Genomic DNA, 19,779 nt, shown 5'->3' with positions numbered 1-19,779 from the left:
AAAATAGAGATAATAGCAGCCTCTTTCCCAGGGTTGCTGTGATAATCAAATGCTTTAATAATAACTATTATATAAATTTTAGCCATCATCATCACATCATCATTAAATACATATTGATTGTTGGATAACTTTTTCTTTCACTTTGTTCTCCAGTTCTAAAAAGTCTTGGCAAATTTCTTTTATGCTTTCTTATAAACTAATGCCTAGGCTATTTTAGGATCATGGTTCTCACTTAGTTCAATGATTGTGAAACTATCTCTACATGATCTTTTTTCATGGGTTAGTTGGTTTTCCTATTAAATACCTTCTATCTTATTCTATTTTTTTCAATTTTCAACTTTGCTTGAATATTTCTTGATGTCTCACACACTCTTTAACTTATTTGCTGCATTCTAATTTTCAGGAGGTCTGATATTTTTATAAGATTTTGTATCTATTATGCCAATCTTTTAATTACTTTTGCAAATCTCTATAGCACTCATTTCTTTTTACAAACATTTCCTCATTATTCTCATTTCATTTGTAATATAATTTTAAAAATTAATTCTTGCAACATTTATTCTAGTAATACCATTTAATCTTAGGAGCAAACTGTGTTTTTTTGAAACTTTTTGAAATTGTTCTCTTCTCAGTTTGTGTCTAAGGGATAAAGTGATTCATAAATAGTGCTTTATTTTTTTTTTCCTTTAGATAAGTTTGTTGGGGGCGGGGGGAAGAGGCTTGGCGGTCGCTTAGAGGGGGAAACATAATCACCTTATAAGGGAATGTTACAGAACTCGGCCCCTCATTGAGTAAGAGTTCATGGGAGGGAGGACAGAGGGGATAAAAGTGTCTGCTCAGAGGTTGGGGAGAGGGGGAATGTGATCACAGAAGAATAAAGACTCATTATCCACCTCAGGCGCTCTGTCTGGTTCTTCCCCCATCAAAGAGTGGGGGCCGGAGGTACCCCGAAGACTCATCACGTGTTGGACTGGTGAGTAAGAGGACGGACTAGCATAAAGAAGCCGGCGTTGTAAATAAAAACCCGGCATAAGTTGAGTTATTTTTGCAGAGATCTATTCTGGCTAATTGTGGTATTCCTGACTGTTTGGATTTCTGGGACCTTGGCTTGATAATATATCCCAAAACACATACATTCCCATGAGCTACCAGCCTGGAGGGAAGATGTTAGAAGGAAGATATGAGATCAGCATCAGCTTGGACCTCAGAGCAATGAGATGACCCCAAGCATATGACTGCCAAGCCCTTAAGCTTGGTCCCTCTGGGAGACTTTGCTATAGGTTGACCAGAGCAATAAATTCAGATTCTAGTCAGAGTAATGAGAGATCCCAAACTGTTGACCTCGACAAAGAACTGTCTTAACTCTTTACAATTATTCTCTCATTTGGCCCAGATAACAAAACTGAAAAGTGGGTGCTATGATCATACCCATTTTACAGATAAGGAAACCAAGGCTATAAAAGGTTAAGTCACTTGTCAGAAGTATCTGAGGTCTGATTTGAACTCAGGTCTTTCTTATTTCAGGCCTTCACTGGTCTAATCCAACTGTGTAAGGTGAGGAGGAACAGAAAGGGAATAGGGAAGAATCAAGTTATGAGTGAACATTGAACTTACAGTCTTCCTTGGGACTTCATATTGGTGCCATATTTAGGGTGGGTACAGACTCAAGTGTAGCTTCTGAGACCAAGAGATCCACCAAGCTCTACCTCTCCAATAGCAGCACAGGGCAGTGGTCACTAAGTATAGTGGGAATTTCTAATAAATAATAAAATAACTGACACTTTTTTGCAACAGAATATTTCTCAGGAAAAATACTTTCTTTAAAAAAATGAAGCAGGGCAGCTATTTGACCCAGTGGATAGAGCACTGGCCCTGGAGTCAGGAGGACCTGAGTTCAACCTCAGACACTTAATAATTACCTAGCTGTGTGATCTTGGGGAAGTTCGGTCACTTAACCCCAGTTCCTCAAAAAAAAAAAATGAAGCAAACAACAAGGGAGAATATTTCAAAAGGATTCTTCATTTGCCAAATAAAAACTTCCATCCTTCAAATGAGGAATAAATGTCACTGAATTCTTCCAGTGCATCAGATTGTACCCTATTGACACCTTAGATTCCTGATCCATTGTCTCATTCCTGAGTCACCATAAATAAAGCAAAAGCATCACCCAGATGGTTTACTTATGAAATGCTTCCTTTATTAATTAAAATATTTGAAGATAACTTGGGTAAAGGGCATAAAGGAAAGTTTTTTCCTTGGGAAAAAAATTGATTTTTCCCCTGTTTTGAGAAATTAAGCAGAAAATACACACACACACACACACACACACACACACACACACACACACACATATTATTTAAAGAGGCTCTCTAAAAAGGATAGTAACTCTGAAACACTCTGCTAGATGGTATTTCACAGCAGTGTTAATAATGGGAAAGAATATCACATTTTATAATATGTTTAAAAATGGCCTTCACTATTTCTTTCATTTGGGATAACATTTCTACATTTCAGTCTTAGGAAGAAAAACAGATATGTTAAAGTTGCTTCCATCAAGGAAAGTGTGAAATGCATATGTCTGTGTTACTAATATTACTTATGGTAAAAAAATTTAAATGGTTTGCCTAGTTTTATAGTAGAAACTCTAAATCCAGAAGAAATATTTTTTTAAAAAAAATTGAAATAATATGTTTATGCTATATATTAATAGTGAAGGTTGTATTTCTTGCTCCTCTGATTTCCTTTCATTATAATTCATGTTTTCAAAAGAAATGACCAGATAGGGTTTGGAGTAAAATTGTAATCTGGCGTATTGATTGGTGTTCTGGTCTTGGAGTTGACAAGATTCATGTCTGAACCTTGTATCATGCAATTTGTGACTTGGCTTACCCAGGCCACCTCACTTAACTGGTAGGAATCTCATCTTTCTCATCTGTATAATAAAGAGGTTGGATATGGTTATCCCTAAAGCCCCTTCTTATTCTAAATCTGTGGTCTTAAATACCATAAAAACTGGAGGAGTGGGGTTACAAGAATTTTCTACAACTAGAGTGTCCCTCAAATGTAGATGAAACTAACAGGAAAATAATTGTCTCTATTTGTATTTTATAAGTATTTTATAAGTCCTGAAAGGTCAGTCTGTGTGTGGGAATGTCTAAAGTGGGGAATACCTAGGATGTGGGAGTGAGGTGTGGTGCTTTGGTTCTAGGATCATGGATCTGGAATGTGACGGTCGGGCCACCCAATGCTACCTCTTTATTTCATAGGAGGGAAAACTGAAGTCCGGTGAGGTTAAGTGATTGGCCTCCCTTCCTCTACCTCACTATAACCTTTGATTTGCTCACTTCCCACTATAGCACAGTGGTTCGTCAATAATTCCTCCTTCCATATAGATAAAGCTAGATGAAGTTTTACTAACTGATTTTTTTTCTTTCTCATCAATATTCCAGTAAATACTTTCATGATAAGCAACTGCATAGTAACAAGATCATCTCAAGCATAGTGAATGATAAGGAATGGACTGATAGAGACAGAGATAGACATGGACAAGGAGATTCTCTCTCTCTCTCTCTCTCTCTCTCTCTCTCTCTCTCTCTCTCTCTCTCTCTCCCTCTCCCTTTTTCTCTCTCCCCTCCCATTCTTCAGAAGCTGCACAATTCAGAGAGCTCTGGAAGTGGAGATAGAAGTCTAAATCTGACTTCAGATTTAAACCTGATCAAGTGACCTAAGTTTTATTTGCCTCAAATGTAAAATGAGGATGATGATAGCACCTATCTCCCAGGATTATTGCAGGATAAAATGAGATTATATTTAAAAAACACTCAACAAACATATCCTAGTAAGCACATAATAAATGCAGACTCTCGATTGATACATATATGTGTATGCACATGTATGTCTAAACCATATATATGGGTGGATATAAATTATTCTATGATCATTCTCAAACAAATAAAATAAATTTTCCCTTTGAGTTCTAATGCAAGTTATTGTTTCTGTTCATAAAATATGTTCCACTCATCCCAGTAATGACTAGGCAACAACAAACTGAGCTGAGAGTCAGAGATGAAGATGAATGCATTGTTTCCAACTGTCCAGAACTGTCTGATTTTCATCCTTGAGAACAACGGAGGACCGACTCCCAGGGTGCAGTTGGCAGTCACATAAACCTCCCTGTTTTATGGACTTTCATGAGGGTTTCAGATGAGATGTTAACACTGCATCACTTCAGGCTGCGGCAATTTATATACGCCCTTATTGGCAGAAATGTTCTAAGAAAACCATTTAAGAAATATTAGACATAAAATACTACTCAAGAAGTTGGGAGGATCTGGAGCTCATCCAGATGGAGATGGAATACTCAGGCAGAGCCGATCTCAAGGATTTCTAGGAGTTGTTGGTAAAGGGGGACACATGGGCTACAACTCGATTTTATTAATGAATTCCAGACCTTCCCTACATGTTTCCTCTCTGCTCTAGTGTCGGTGTGGACCTAATTCTGCCAACTTTATACAGGCGGTATTTGCAGTCCTGAAAGGTCAGTCTGTGTGTGGGAATGTCTAAAGTGGGGAATACCTAGGATGTGGGAGTGAGGTATGGTGCTTTGGTTCTAGGATCATGGATCTGGAATGTGACGGTCGGGCCACCCAATGCTACCTCTTCATTTCATAGGAGGGAAAACTGAAGTCCAGTGAGGTTAAGTGATTGGCCTCCTTTCCTCTACCTCACTATAACCTTTGATTTGCTCACTTCCCACTATAGCACAGTGGTTCATCAATAATTCCTCCTTCCATATAGATAAAGCTAGATGAAGTTTTACTAACTGATTTTTTTTCTTTCTCATCAATATTCCAGTAAATACATACATACAAAAGGACAAGGAGAGCACCTACTATATGGAAGTCACTTTACTGAATGTTGGATATTTTGGATCATAAGGTCATAGATTTAGGGTTTGAAAGAAACTGGCTGAGGTGACCAGATCTCGCATTTTACAGGTAAAGAAACTGAAGTAAAGAGAAGTTAAGTGAATTGACCAGAGTCACACATATAGAATGTTTTTGAGGATTTGAACCCAGGACTTCCTGTCTTCTAGTCCAAGGCTCTATCCACACTTGGATTAAAAAAAAATGATAAAATCTCTGATATCAGGGAGATTATATTTTCCTTACATATGAATAAGCAAACAGCTATAAAATGCATATTAGTACTTGGAAGATAAAATCACTAATAACTGGTTTAAGTATAGGTTAGGGGGATGGGGAAAGATCTCACAGAGTAAGTAATACCAAAGATGAGCTTTGAAGAAAACTAACAATTCCTGGAACTTAAAAAAAAAGTTCTGAGAAACAAAGCTCCTGGGTAATTTAATCATTTTATTAATAAGTCCAGCATGTCTATCAATAAAAGGGGGGTCATTCAACCATCTCTCTTAGATAAAAGACCCCTCATCATCCTGGTGGGCTCACAGTTTTTATGCCCTTTAAAGAGTAGGTATTCCTATGTGTGTGTGTCTGTGTGTGTGTGTGTGTTTATGTGTGTGTATGTGTGTGTATCATGGGAATCTGAAAAGAATGCAACAGAGGAGCATATTGAGAGAAGAGAAAGAATCATTGAAGTAGAAAGGAGGAATACATATTATTTATTAGGAAAAACAGTTGCAAGGAGATACAAATGAGAGGTGGTGAGTCAAGTAAGAAGAATGGAGAAAGATTAGTTTCAGGGTAGCAGTGGTAATAATCAAAAAGAAAGGGACTATTGTTTGGGTTTAGGTTCTGAAGGGCTTTAAAAACTAAATGAAAGAATTTGTGTTGATCCTAGAGGCAATAAGGAGTTGACTCCTGGAATATATCAAGTAAGGGAGCAACATAGTTGGCTTTATGCCTAAAAGAAATCATTTAGGCAATAGTATTTCAGATGAACTAGAATGGGAAAAGGGTTGGGAAAAGAATTAAGAAGTCATTTCAGCAATATAGGTGAGAAACAGTGAGGGCCTGAATTACAGTGGTGATTGTGTTTGTAAAGAATAGAAAAATAAAGATATTGAAGCAGAAATGGCAAGACTTTGCCATTGGAAAGGTAGTATGATGACCTGTGCATGATCAACTGTAATCTTGTTAAACTCTTGGGTCCTCATTCCAATTGTCACTAAGTCTGAGAAACTGGATCCCCAGAGTAAAGGTTAAATTTCACCCTTCGAGTCCTAGAGATACCTGGGATGAGGATGTGGCTCTTCTCCTATTGCCTTAAGCCCTCATTCTGATGCGTTTGTCTCTGCAATATTTCTCTCCAGTTGCAGTGAGTATCTCTTCTTCTATGTCATCGATTCACTCAATTATAAGTTAATCACTAGTAATTTAATGTTAGCTTTAAATTATCTTTGCAAAGGAAGATTAATAGAGAGCATGTGGCAAGAAAAGTAGTGCGATGACTACCATCATGGAACTAAGGACACACTATGTTTTCTATCATTTAAATCTCTGGGGCTCACCCTAAGAAATTCACTTCAAAGTGATGTGGAGTGGAGTCTCTGTTTTGCCTGCAGAGCTTGGGATCTTAACCATAGGGTCATTTCATTATAAGGCTAGAACACTATAGTTTACTGCTCAGGTTTTTGGTGAAGACTCACTTGGCTTGACCATTGGGAAACTATACTCTTATTAGACCTCTGGCAGCTCAATTGCCTCATCTTTTGGAACCTAAAAATTCATAAGCATTTTATTTTTTCTATATAAATATTTTATTTGCTTTCCAATTATATGCAATAGTAGTTTCTACCAATCATTCTTTGCAAGATTTTGAATTTTACAATTTTTCCTTTCCCTCCCTTCCCTCTCCCCTCCCTCCCCAACAGAAGGTAATCTGATAGTCTTTACATTTGTTTCCATGATATGCATATATCAAAATTAAATGTGTTGATAGAAAAAAAAACTTATCCTTAAGAAGAAAATATTAGAGATAGCAAAATTATGTAATACCTAAAATGACTCTTTAAAAATTGAAGATAATACTTTGGTTTTATTTAAATACCACAGTTCCTTCTGTTATTCTCTATCATGGATCTCCCCAAATTATCCTTAATTATTACACTGATGGAGTGAGCAAGTCCATCAAAGTTAATCATCATCCCCATGTTGTTATTAGGGTGTACAGTGTTCTTCTAGTTCTGCTATTAATGCAAGTTTTTACAGGTTTTCCTGAAATCCCATCCCTCCTGATTTCAAATAAAACAACAATGTTCCATCACATTCATATATCTCAATTTGTTCAGCCATTCTCTAATTGATGGGTATCTCCTTGATTTCCTTGCCAATACAAATAGGGCTTCTATGAATATTCTTGTACAAGCGATGTTTTTACCCTTTTTCACGATCTCTTAAGGGTATAGACCTAGCATTGGGGTTTCTGGATCAAAAGCAATGCCAACTTTTATTGCCCTTTGGGCATAATTCCAAACTGCTTTCCAGAGTGGTTGATCAGTTTGCAGCTCCAACAATGCATTAGTATCCTAGAATTCCCACATCCCCTCAGACATTGATCATAATCCTTTTAGGTCCCTTTGGCCAATCTGATAAGTGTGAGGTGGTACCTGAGTTATGCTTTAATTTCCATTTCTCTAATCAGTAATGATTTAGAGTAATTTTTCAAATGACTATAGATAGCTTTGATTTCCTCATCTGCAGATTGCCTTTGCACATCCTTTGATCATTTGTCAGTTGGGGAATGGCTTTTTTATATAAATTTAATTCAATTCTCTATATATTTTAGAAATGAGTCCTTTGTCAGAAATACTCATTGTAAAAATTGTTCCCCAATATACGACCTTTCTTTTGATCTTGGTTAGAGTGGTTTGGTTTGTGCAAAAGCTTTTAATTTAATCTATTAAAATTATTCAGTTTCTTTTTTATAATGTTCTCTATCTATTCCTTGGTCTTAAACTGCTCCCCTTTCCATAGATCTGACAGGTAAACCATTCTTTGATCTCCTAATTTGCTTGTAATATTGTCTTTTTTGTCTAAATCCTGTACCTATTTTGATTTTATTTTAGCATAGGATGTGAGATGCTGGTCTAATCCTAGTTTCTGCCATAAGATCTTCCAGTTTTCCTGGCAGGTTTTGTTTTTTTGTTTGTTTGTTTTGCAAGGCAATTGGGGTTATGTGGCTTGCCCAAGGCCACACACCTAGGTAATTATTAAGTGTCTGAGGCTTGATTTGAAATCAGGTACTCCTGACTCCAGGGCTGGTGCTCTATCCACTGCACCACCTAGCCATTCCCTTCCCAGCAGTTTTTATCAGAGTAAGTTCATATGCCAGAAGCTGGACTCTTTGTGTTTATCAAAAAGCAGATTACTATAATCATTTCCTGCTGTCTCTTTTGACCTAACCTATTCCACTGATCCGCCACTCTATTTCTTAGCCAATATCAGGCAATTTTTATGACTTATGCTTTACAATATAATTTTAGATTTGGTAAGGAAAAGCTGCCTTCTTTTGCATTTTTTTCATTAAATCCCTTGATATTCTTGACTTTTTGTTTCTCCCCATAAATTTAGTTACAATTTTTTCTAGCTCACTAAAGTGAGTTTTTGGGAGTTTGATTCATATGGCAATTAAATAAGTTGTTTAACTTAGGTAGAATTGTCATTTTTTACTATATTAGCTTGACCTATCCATGTAAAATGGCTATTTGCCCAGTTATTAAGATCTAATTTTTTATTCATTCATTCATTCATTAATTCATTTATTTATTTATTCATAGCTGTTTTCATAGAGTTTTTGAGTTTGCCTTGTACACTCCCAAGTATTTTGTGTTGTCTGATATTATTTTAAAAATTAACATCAAATAAATTAAATTTCTCTTTCTAACTCTTGCTGTTGTTGTATCCTGTTGGTAATATATAGAAATGCTGAGGATTTGTGTGGTTTCATTTTATATCCTGCTACATTACTAAAGTTGCTAATTGTTTCTAGTAGTTTCTTGGATGATTTTTTATAATTCTCCTGATATAACATTATGTCATCTTCAAAGAATGAGAGTTTTGCTTCTTCCTTCCAAATTCTAATTCCTTCAATTTCTTTTTCTTCTCTTATTGCTAAAGTAAACTTTTCTTTTTCTTTTAAATTTGTTTTTTTATTTAAGGTAATGGGATTTAAGTGACTTGCCCAAGGTCACACAGGCAAATATTAAGTGTCTGAGACAGGATTTGAACTCAGGTCCTCCTGATTCCAGGGCAGGTGCTCTATCCACTGAGCCACCTAGCTGCCCCTAAAGCTAACATTTCTAATACAATATTATTTCACTCCTGATCTTATTGGGAATGTTTCTAGCTTATCCCCATTGCATATAATGTCTGTTGATAGTTTCAGATAGACACTGCTTATCATTTCAAGGAATAATACATTTATTTCTATATTCTCTAGTGTTTTTACTAGGAATAGGTGCTGTATTTTGTCAAAGGCTTTTTCAGCATCGATTGAGATAATCATATGATTTCTGTTAGGTTTGTTATTGATATAATCAATTATACTGACAGTTTTCCTAACATTGAATCAATACTGCATTCCTGGAATACATTCTGCCTGGTCATAATGGATTATCCTAGTGAAAATTTGTTGTAACAGCTTGGCTAATATTTTATTTAAGATTTTTGTATCCATAATTATTAGAGGAATTGATGTATAATTTTCTTTCTCTGTTTTGACTCTTCTTGGTTTAGGTATTGGCACCATATTGGTCTCATAGGAGAAATTAGACAGAGTTCTGTCTTCACCTATTTTTCCATATAGTCTATATAGAATTTGAACCAATTATTCCTTATATGTTTGATAGAATTCATTTGTGAATCTATCTGGCCCTGGAGATATTTTCTTAGGAAGTTCACTGATGTCTTGTTGAATTTCTTTTTCTGAGATAGGGTTATTTGGGTATTTAATTTCCTCTTCATTTACCTGGGCAACTTATGTTTTTGTAAATATTCATCCATTTAATTTAGATTATCAAATTTATTGGCATACAGTTGGACAAAATAGTTCCAAATTATTACTTTAATTTCCTCCTCATTGGTGGTAAGTTCATCTTTTTCATTTTTGATGATAGTCATTTGGTTTTCTTCTTTCTTTTTTAATAAAATTAACCAAAGGTTTATCTATTTTTATTGTTTTTTTCACAAAACAATATCTTGGGTTTCTTTATTCAATTGTTTTCTTGATTTTAATTTTATTAATTTCTTCTTTAAATATTAGATATTCTAATTTGGTATTTAATTGGGTGTTTTTAATTTGTTTTTCTCTAACTTTTTCAGTTGTATGCTTAGTTCATTGATTTCCTCTTTCTCTATGTTATTCATGTAAACATTTAGAGATATAATATATTCACTATTGACTGCTTTGACTGTATCCCTTAAATTTTTGTATGTTGTCCTGTTATTGTCATTATTTCGGATGAAATTACTATTTTTTCTATAATTTATTGTTTAATCCACTCATTCTTTAAAATGAATTTATTTAGTTTCCAATTAGTTTTAGGTTTATCTCTCTATGACTCAGGATAACAAATGTTTTTTATTGCATCATGAACAGAAAAGGATGCATTCAATATTTCTGCCTTTCTGGATTTGGTTATTAGTAAATGGCCAATTTTTGTGTAGGTGCCATGTACCACAGGAAAAAAGGCATGTTCCTTTCTATCCCCATTCAGTTTTCTTCAAAGGTCTATCATGTACAAGTTTTCTAACTTTCTATTTACCTCTTTTACTTCCTTCTTGTTTATTTTATGGCTAGATTTATCTAACTCTGAGAGAAGGAGGTTGTGTTTTCCCACCAGTAGAATTTTGCTGCCTGTCTTCCTGTAACTCATTCAGCTTCTCCTCTAAGAATTTGTATGCTATACCACTTGGTGCGTTCATATTTAGTACTGAATTTGTTTCATTGTCTATGGAGGATATAGTTTTCTTCTTCATCTCTTTTAATGAGATTCAATTTTGCAGTTGCTTTGTCTGAGATAAGGATTGTTACCCTTGCCTTTTTCACTTCAGCTGAAATATATTAGCCTTTTAACTTTACTCAGTATGTATCTCTCTGCTTCAAATGAATTCCTTGTAAGCAGCAAGTTGTGGGATTCTGCTTTTTAATCCACTCTGCTATCTACTTCCATTTTATGGGAGAGCTCATCCATTCACATTCAAAGTTATAATTTGTAACTCACATTCAAAGTTATAATTACAAACTCTTAATTGCCCACCATGCTATCTTCCCTCCATTTTTATTTTTCCTTTTTTTCATCTTATCCCTATTGTCCAATATTTTGCTTCTGAATGCCTTTCCTTCCTTCTATCTAATCCCCTACCCTTTTCTTTCCCCTTTCTCTTTGACACTTCTTCCTTCCCTTTGTTGTGCCATTTCCTCTTTTCCTCCCCTCCCTCCCTTTTCTCTCTTGAAAGAAAAGATGTTTCCAAACTCAACTGAGTGTGTATGTGTGTGTTAATACCTCATCCCCAAATATGATGATTGTAAGATTCATGCGGTTCTCACCTCCTCTCCTCTTCCCTCTTCCCCTCTATTGCATTAGGTCCTGTGTATCTCTTCATCTGATGTATCTTACCCCATTCAATCTCCTCCATCCCTTCAATTCTTTACTGACCCCTTCCCTTTATAAGAAATTATTATTTTTAAATCACTCTATCAGAGTCACAGACAAGTCATGTGTGTCCATTACTTCTGGCTATCTATAGTACCTCTAATAGGATTACAATTCTTAAGAGTTATGTGAATCTTTCTCCCAGGTGGGGATATAGCCAGTTTTATCTTATTGGATAACAGTTTCACCGCCACCCCCGTACCTTTTCATATATCTCTTGAGCCTCCTGTTTGAAGACTAATTTTTCTATTTAGTTCTTCTTTTCATGAGAAAAATGTTGAAATTCTCCTATTTTCTTAATTGTCCATCTTTTTTCCTTGGAAGAGAAGACTCAGTTTTGCTGGATAGTGAATGCTTGACTGCATTCCAAGCTCCCTTGCTCTCTGTAATATCATATTCCAGGCCCTTTGATCCTTTAATGTTGATGCAGCAGGTTCTGTGTAATCCTGACTGTGGCTCCTCATTTTTGAATTGCTTCCTTATGTCTATTTTCAGAATTTGTTCCTTGATCTGATAGTTCTAGAGTTTAGCCACGATATTCCATGGTGTTTTCATTTTAGGATCCCTTTTAAGAAAGGATTGGTGTATTCCTTCAATGACATTTTTGCCCTTTGATTTCAGGATATCAAGGCAATATTCTTTCACTATATCCTAAATTATGGAGTCCAGATTTTTTCTCTTCAAGTGTTCATGAAGTTCTATGATTCTTTAACTGTCTCTCCTTGATCTATTTTCCAGGTCTGTTATTTTGCCAATGAGGTATTTTATATTTTCTTCCATGTTTTCATATATTTGGGGTTGTTTAACAGATTTTTTTTCTGTCTCATGAAGTCATTAGCTTCCACAGATTCCATTTTTTTAGAGAAGAGTTTTCTTTATCTTTGCATCTCCTTTTCTAATTGGTCAATTCTATTTGTGAAGGAGTTTTCCATTTTCCCAGTTGTGTTTCTGAGTGAATTATTTTCTTTTTTTTTTCACTTGTTCAATTGTATTATCAAAGGATTTGTTTTTTGTTGTAAGATGTTAATTTTCTCTTGCATTTCTATTTGATTTTCAAACTCCTTCTTAATCTCTTCTAAGAAGTCTTTCTGGGCTGGACACCAATTCATATTCTCCTCTGTAGTTCTAGTTGTCTCGGAGTTAGAGTCCTTGTCTTCAAGGTAACATTCAATGCAAGCCACTTTCCACTGTCCTTTCTTCATTTTGGGTCCTTTCTCTAGGATCTTGTGCTGATGGAGGGGCTGGTTCACAGACCTTAGGCATTGAAATCCCTAGAGGCCTTGCCTACTTCAGGGGGTTACTCAGTTAGTCCACCTGTTGGGGATGCCAGAAGTTTTCTCTGGATTGTCTGTAATATTGATTAGTGGTCCACTCTCTAGTCCTGGAAGGAATGGGGAAGGGGGTCTGCTTGGCAGGATCTGGGCTGTCCTCAAACAATGTGGACTGGACCCTCAACTAGAAATTTAATGGATTTAATCCCTATCAGTGCTTGGGGATATCTGCAGCCCACACATGAGCCTCAGGGCAAGTTGTAAACACCAGGGGGATGCTGTTTCTTCTGGAGAAAGTTACCATGCTATTCCACAGGAATGAAGGGGAGGGGATTCATCTAGAACCATGGGGGCTCATGAGTACTTCCAGAACAGCAGAACTGACAGGAGAGATGTCTGGGCCTCCTAGCTGGAGCTTTCCCACCCACCATACCATGAATACAGCAAATGCTTCCATGGCTATACTCAGGTCAGTCCCTGGTGCCCCTGTGCTCATTAGTCTCACCCTGCTGCCCCTGTGCTGGGTCTCTAGTCTCTCTCCCTGGCTCACCCACACTCCCCTAAGATAGACCTGTTGATCCAAAAATCTGTTAAAAGGCTTGGTTCACGTTAGTTCCAAGGGAAAACCAGAAGATCATAAAACAATACCTGGCTTCTCTTCACCACTCTGGCCAGAAGTCCATAATCATTTTCAATGCTCCTTCAGCTAAAAGGAAGAATGTATAGATGAGGAAGATACAAGGAAATAAAAAAACAATCAGGTCATAGTCAGGACCACAAGTTGATTCTGTTGTGTGGATCAGTATTAGAAGATCTAATGCCCTCTCTTTCAACCCATGTAGGAACTTACAGAAATCCTTGCCACAATAGCCGCCATTTGGCCAGCTAATGGCTCTTGCAAGTGCTCTCCATTCTGTCTCAGTAGTCATCCAAAAGATTTTTTTTTTTTGGTTATTGCATGTCAATGGTTTTAGGTAGCTTGCCCAAGTTCATACAACTAGGTAATTATTAAGTGTCTGAAATTGAATTTGAACTCAGATTCTCCTGACTCCAAGACTGGTGCTTTATCCACCCTCAAAAGGCTTTTCTTTATCACATAGAGAGTGGATGGGAAAAATTTACAGAAAACTTGTCCTTTAAAGGTCTCCTCCATTCCACATCATCAGTCCCAGGTTTGAATTGGCCACTTCTCTTTAGACAAGAATATTGAAAAAGCTAAGAGTTTAGAAAATAGTGATGTCTTCAACAGAAACACATATCAAGGTTGAAATATGTTTGGGATGTCTAAGAAGCAATAGGACTTGGGAACTGGACAGAAGCATTATGAAGATATCACTTTATAGCCTTCTTCAAATATTTATTTAGTTGTGTGATCCTGGCAAGTCACTTAACCTTTCTCAGTCTCAGTTTTCTCTTCTATAAAATGGGAAAAAAATTGATTCAATTGATTATAGTATTTTGTACTCTTTTATGAGGGGCAACTGGGTGACATAGTGGATAGAGTAGATAGGAATCAAAAAATATCATCCTGAATTCAAATCTGGTCTCTGTCATCCTTGGCACATCACTTATCCCTATTTGCTTCAATTTCCTCATCTATTAAATTAACCGAAGAAGGAAGTGGGAAGCCATGCCCACATTACTTTTGTCAAGAAAATCCCAAATCGAGTCATAAAGAGTCAGACACAACTGAAACCATACAATAACAACTCGAATAAATAAAACATGTCTCTGGTTTCTCTTCCATTTCTGAGGGGTTTTTTTAAATCCAGTGGTTGTGATTTTAGCAATTATTCAACAACTAAAACTGATTGGGCTCCTACTTGGAGAAATAGGGCAGTATGATGATTTTAATCATATTATGCGTAGAGCAGAAAATTTTGAATTCAGGTGAGTTCAATCTTTCCTCTGACACATGAGGTAAATGGCACTGAAAATAGCACCTAATGTCTAATGTTCCTAGGAAATTGTCTAAGACTAAAAAAATACAGACAAATTACTCATCTGTTTCAGAGGAAAGTATTTTCACAAGAATTTTTTTCATACCAATAAAAGCATAGTTTCATACACTGATCACTCTTCCATCCCCTCCAAAAAAATTAAATTCAAAATATCACAAAGTATTTGTGCAGCTCTTATATAAATAGTTGTCTCATTTCCCTAATTTACTTAGCTTAGGTAGACCTGGTTAATCCATAAATCAACAAGCAGTTGGTCCCTTCCAGCTCTAAATCCTATGATTTGTGATGAATGAGTACTGTGCAATGCAAAAAATAATTTTGAAAATTGCTTGTTTATTTACAATCATCACTAAACTACAAGATTTGGCAGTCCCTCTTTGAACCATTTCCAGTGAACAGAGGTATAGAAATACAGTACATGAGAAGTACATTGAGAGAACTAGAGACACTGTTAGAGCTGGAAAATTCAATAAGTGTTGACATTGTTTTTTCTTCACTGATGAAATAATGACTTTAGAAGGAGAGCATAATCATTACCAAGAAAAGATTGCATTTCCTGAAGACTCAGGCATAGCTATTTCTTCCTGAGCTTTCAATATGTGGCATTTGAGTCAAAACTATTAATTCGACTTACCTTCATATCATACTATTTCAAGATCATGTTTTAGACATGTTTTAATAGAATCAGAGCTAAGAAGTTATTTCTTTCCTCGGCTCAGTTCAGCAGAAATAGGAAAAGAAAAAATAAGGGGGGAAGGAAGAAAGGAAGAAAAGTGAGGGAGGTAGAGAGGAAGAGAAGGAAAGGAGGCTACAACCAATTACCGTATCTAACCTAACTAATTTGGAATAGTGAAAGTTTCATTACATAGTGTCACTTTAGGGGTATTTGCATCAATTAGAATTCAGCTATACTAAAGAAACAGAGGAATGAGGAATAGAGAAAGAAAAGGAAGGACCAAATAGGAGTTAGGAAGGAGGATAAGAAGAAAGGGAGAATAGAAAAAGAGAAGACATTTTTTAAAAAGTAAGATAAAAAAGGAAGGAAGGAAGAATGGAATAAAAAAGAATTGTTTTTTCACTAAATCATAAATAATTATTTTTTTTGTTTTTGACAGTCAGTCTCAAAATAGGGGAAACAGATATGCTAATGTGAAGCAGAAAACATGTTTATATTAAAAGATGATGATGTAAGTAATACCAAAGGGTAATACACAATAGTTATACTAATATAAATTTAAATAATAAAAATGATTATATTGTACAATTATATTGACCAATCTGAAGTTAATTTACTTTATTAGGGTCATACACATAAAAAAATCAGAGTCTGTTTGGGAGATAGGTCTTCCTCAGTCAAACACATGTTCAATCAGTCAACAACCACTTACTATAGCATTTTTACAATTAATTTGATTTTGCTAAATCCTGGGAATGCAAAGAAAAAAATGAAAAAGAAGTCCTTGCCCTTGTGTCGTTAAATAACCCCAGGCAAGTTATTTAACTTCTGTTTCCCCTAAACCACTGGAGAAGGAAATGGTGAATCACTCCAGTATTCTTGCCCAAGAAAGCCCTACAGCCAGCATGACACACAGGGTCATAACAGTCAGACATGACTGAATAACCGAACAGCATAGGTGATATAGATGCAGATAGACACTTGGACATAGACATAGCTATAGATGCAGACATAGATATAAATATGGATATTAATCCTTACAGATAAACATGCCTTCTCTGCCCAAGCAAATCAATGCCCAATCAACAATGGCTAACCCTGACAATTAAGGGGTTAAAAGATTGCACAATCTACCCGATTGCCAGGGCAACTTTCTTTCTTTTCCCTAGGTTGCAAGTTGGTTTGTGTTTCTCAGACTATGAATTCATTCCTGGAGAATACGTTTTTGCCTTTCTTTGCGTCTGTAGGGCTCAATACAATGTCAAGATGCCTCATTGTCTGAGTGAGTATATGTGTATATACAAAAAGATACACTAATGTACATGCATATCTGTTTACATACATATATAATTTAACATGAAGATGCATACGTAGTTTAACCAACAACTTAAATTTGTCTGTTCAGCAGTTTTTCACTGAAATGTTAAAAAAAAAGAATCAGTCAATCACAGTTGTTAGTTGGCATAATTCAGGGTCCCTACCTTAAAAAAAAACCAAAAAATACTTTGTTTGACTGAATTAATTTAAAAAAGTAAATTCTGTCACAATGGCTATGCGTATAGACAGAGCCCAAAGGGGAAATAGTTAAGTGCCCGAACTGGTGTTTCAATGAATAGTTACTCAATTACCTGCAGTTTTAAATAACTGATATATGGTTCACAAGTCATCAAACCTCACCTGTATGTCAGTATCTTAATAACATGCTCCAAAGTGATGATTCTGGAAATATCCTGATCTGTTAAAATCATCATTAGGAAGACTTTTTGTGTCTACTCAGTAACAAAACATCATAGACATTTCATGAAAAGGAGTCTGAGATTTGCGCCCTAATGACTAGGTCACCAAATACTTGGGTTTGTTTTTGTTTTGTTTTGTTTTGTTTTTCTGAAACATTTTCACAGTCTAGTAATTCACAAGGTGTCCCAGCTGTTCCGGACTGATCCTGACCTATGAACTTCATTCTCTTTTAAGTTTTCCCGATCATTTCATGCTTCTCTCTTTGCCTGAGGTGATAAAGTGTAAAGGATTGAGTATGAAAAAGAAAGGAGACTACTGTCCACAAGGAAAATCAACATGGTGAAGTGTCTACTTAGAATTTCTTGTCCTTTTCTTTCTTACCTTTCTTACTCCCCTTCTCAGTGCTTCTTTCCAGAAAGTTACTTACCCCAAATTAAGTGATTCTTTGGCATTTTGCTCATCTTTCCTGCTTAAATAGGCTCATTTACAAAAAAATAAGTATGTCAAAATTTGTATAAGCATTAAGCAGTCAAGTAGGACAGTGATTTCTGTTATTCACTATATGCATGAGGATGGTAGAGAGTGAACTTTTTTCTTTTTTTTGCATCTGTGCAGTCCAAATTATTTTTAGAGCACCAATATATTGAGTTTTGGCCATAAAGAAAAAGACTGCAAGTGGTAAAGTCTTATGTATCAAAATATAAAGAAAATAGTTTATTCGAATTCATTTTTATTTCTAAATTGTAGTTTGAGTGACTAGATGAAAAGTAAGTCAAATATTTTTAATATTTTAGTTTATTGATACTTTTTACTTCCATTTCATTTTTTTTATTATTTTTATAGGAATATTGTTTAAACTAGAAGGGACTTTGTAGGTTACTCAGTCAAAGCCATTCATTTTATAGATGAGCATAATTCTTCAACCACCCACCCAGGAAGTCAAAGCATATGGCAAAGATTCTAAAAGAAACAAAAAAAAGAAAAACAGTTCAATAACCATATCTGACTTTATGTTGGGTGTATATATATATATATATATATATATATATATATATATATTAATATGGGTGTTGCCCAATGAAAAGGAAATATATACTTTAACTTTACTATGTTAATTTATATTTCTTGGAGGAGGGTTATTACATTATTTTTTAATGTTCTTAAATTTTGATTTTACATATTTAAATTTTATGCATTTAATTATATATGAAGATATTGAGTCTATAATCATGTGAAAATACACATATATATATATAATTGTATAAAATCTGGCCCTAGTCATCTATCCCACCACCAACCTATGTAATGAAAGAAAGGAGACATTTTCTCACTTTTTTATTCAGAACAAAACTTGGTTATTTTAATTCCAAATAATTTAATTTGATTTGATTTTAATCTACAATATTAGAGTTACTTTGTAAGATTTGTCTGATTTTTTTAGCTTGGTTTCCTACTCTTGCTTACTTCACTTTGTATCAGTTCATGTATCCCAATGTTTCCCTGAACCTTTCATATTGACTGTTTCCAACAATATCATTCTATTATTTTTATAGAGTATATGTTCAATCATTCCTCAAATGATGGACATCTCTTTTGTTTTCAAGATATTTTGACAATTATGCATACAATCACACACACACATCCCATTCTGATTTAAATATCTTAGAGATAGATTTGTTTCCTCTTTTTAAAATATCTTCGTGGGTGTAGAACTGGTAATGATAATGATGAATCAAAATATGGAATTGAGTAATTTTCTGGGCCTTGATTCTAGAAGATTTCAAAGATAAGTGGCCCAATTAAGAACTCCTTGAATAGCATCCTAATTTTTTCTTTTTTTCCCTAAAATTCCAAAGCCAGGGTAATTGACAACATTGATGGAATGGTAGTCGTCAAGACAGGAAAACCTTAAAGTTTACTTAGCCTAACCCTTCAATTTTATGGATGAAGAAACGGAGGCCTTAGTGGTCAAGCCATTTGCCCAAGTACACAGTAAGTTGGAGAGTCAGCAATGAAACTGCGTCTCCACAAATCTTGCAAACCTTCCTCCTAGTCTGCACTATTTCCATCACTAGCCAAATCTAGCTATTTATTTTATTACTTTTCCTTGTTTAAATACTCCAGCCAGTTTTCAGCATTATTGATTAAAACTACTTCGTATAGAAAGGCCTGGGTTAAGCTCAAGTCTTCCTTCCCAGTTCCCAGTAGATCTAGTGGGAGCGTGAAACAATGATTTAATTAATGATTCTGATTCAGATGGGGACAAGTGGCTAGGGAAAGGCTTATGAAAGTTGACAGAAGTATGTGAATTTGACATAAAGGACAAAAAAACAGGGATGGACAAGTGGAGATTAATAAAAGAATCACAGTTTTCTCCCAAACTGGGATCTGGTTTTTGATTTCTCTTTTCCTAATTCTTTACCCCTTTTCCCAGGTCAAAACAAATAAACAAACATAAAGCCACCAGTTTCCTTCTATATATTTCTATGGACTGCTACC

General features: G+C 35.3%; 1 long non-coding RNA gene across 3 annotated transcripts in view; it reads left to right on the top strand.

The window, feature by feature from the left end:
- The first annotated feature begins 866 nt into the window (after nt 1-866).
- The window catches only part of LOC141512688 (uncharacterized), a 70,537-nt gene continuing 51,624 nt past the window's right edge, over nt 867-19,779 (top strand). For all 3 annotated transcript variants that reach the window (XR_012475574.1, XR_012475575.1, XR_012475573.1), the window contains exons 1-2: nt 867-973; nt 16,713-16,825. This is a non-coding gene — a long non-coding RNA (uncharacterized LOC141512688). The remainder of the gene's footprint in view (nt 974-16,712; nt 16,826-19,779) is intronic.

This window comes from Macrotis lagotis, chromosome 2, assembly GCF_037893015.1.
Source record: "Macrotis lagotis isolate mMagLag1 chromosome 2, bilby.v1.9.chrom.fasta, whole genome shotgun sequence".
In the NCBI taxonomy this organism is placed as follows: Eukaryota; Metazoa; Chordata; class Mammalia; order Peramelemorphia; family Peramelidae; genus Macrotis; species Macrotis lagotis.
This window is presented reverse-complemented; position numbering and strand designations above follow the sequence as displayed.